We start from the raw sequence: 1,611 nt of genomic DNA, 5'->3' as shown, positions 1-1,611 counted from the left end.
TTTAACACACATACTTACTTACATTTCAAATTTGCACATATTATACCTGTACATACATAATTGTCTATATTATATATTGTGTTTGTGCTATTTTGTACATTGTCTATTTTGTATATTTGTATATTATTCTTTTTATTATATGTGTCCTGTCTTGTTTGCTGTCATTCTGTTGCACTGTGGAGCTTCTGTCACTAAAAAAATTCCTCGTATGTGTAAACATACCTGGCAATAAAGCTCATTCTGATTCAGTTTTTTTTTCTTCAAATAGTTATATTTTTAATTATTTATATGATTAATTGATTATTTCTTGTTGTCCGAATTAGTCAGTGTCAATTCTATTACTGTCAAACTCTGTTACAAAGGTAGAGTGTCATTGTTGAGAGTATGTAACAGAATTGATAGTCGTGTGTGTGCGTGTGTGTGTTTGAATGTCAACACTTGTCACTCTGACTTGGCAGTTTGACAGTAATAGAATTGGCACCGACTAATTCGGACAACAAGAAATCATCATTTTCAAAATTTAACTTTGAATATCTCTGACATTTTTTATTATTATTTGTAGGCTATGTGTTTTTTCTATGTAAATCCCTATGCACTTAGGATTCAACAGGGATTTTGGGGGCAGATGAGAAAATGTGGGAATGTAGTAAGGCTCTCTTTCATTTTCTTAAAGATACAGGGTTAGAGCACAGTATATGGGAAATGGGAAAAATTATTTTTGGGGTGGGCTTTTTTATTTTTTTTTATGATTATAACTATGCTAAGTACATGAAGCCCTGAAGTTGCACACCTCGGTACAGTAGGTGGCGGTATGCACCTGAACAAGTTCGTTGCGACCCGCCAATAAAACCAGAGCGAGAGAGAGAGAGGCGATTCGGCACAGACTAAATACTGGGTGTTTCAGGTCTGACGACATCAAGCGGGCATGGTTTGAGCGCAAGGTTAAGGAGCATGCGCAGTTTACACGCTCCGTGTGAAGCCCACGAAGCGGCGATGATCTCGTTGGTACTCAACGGTTTGTTGAATTTTCTCTCATTTTAAATATGACTGATCTGATGTTAAATGTTAAAAACGGCGAAAGAAGTACTTTTGTTGAGTGAAAGTACAAGTTTTACTCAGGTTTTGTGCTTGTTATGTCAGGTTTTGTGCTTGTTATCTCAGGGTTTGTGCTTGGTGACTCAGGTATTATGCTTGGTGTCTCAGGTTGTGTGCTTGGTGTCTCAGGTTGTGTGTGCTTGGTGTCTCAGGTTGTGTGTGCTTGGTGTCTCATGTTGTGTGTGCTTGTTATCTCAGGTTGTGTGCTTGGTGTCTCGGGAATTGTGTGCTTGGTGTCTCAGGTTGTGTGTGCTCGGTGTCTTCGCCTCTTACACAGACACATGGCAGAGTGAATGCAAATGTTTATCAGAACCTCCTACAGCAACATGCAGTTCCTTCTATATATATATATATATATATATACACACACAGTTTTGTATATAAAAAATATTTGATCAGTAGAAAGTTCAAAAGAACAGCATTTATTTGAAATTGAAATCGTTGGTAACATATCTTTACTGTCACTTTTGATCAATTTAATGTATCCTTGCTGAATAAGTTAATTTAAAAATATAT

The sequence above is a fragment of the Sinocyclocheilus anshuiensis genome, unplaced genomic scaffold, assembly GCF_001515605.1.
Source record: "Sinocyclocheilus anshuiensis isolate Anshui unplaced genomic scaffold, SAMN03320099.WGS_v1.1 scaffold1447, whole genome shotgun sequence".
Classification (NCBI taxonomy): Eukaryota; Metazoa; Chordata; class Actinopteri; order Cypriniformes; family Cyprinidae; genus Sinocyclocheilus; species Sinocyclocheilus anshuiensis.
Note: the sequence above shows the minus strand (reverse complement) of the source record.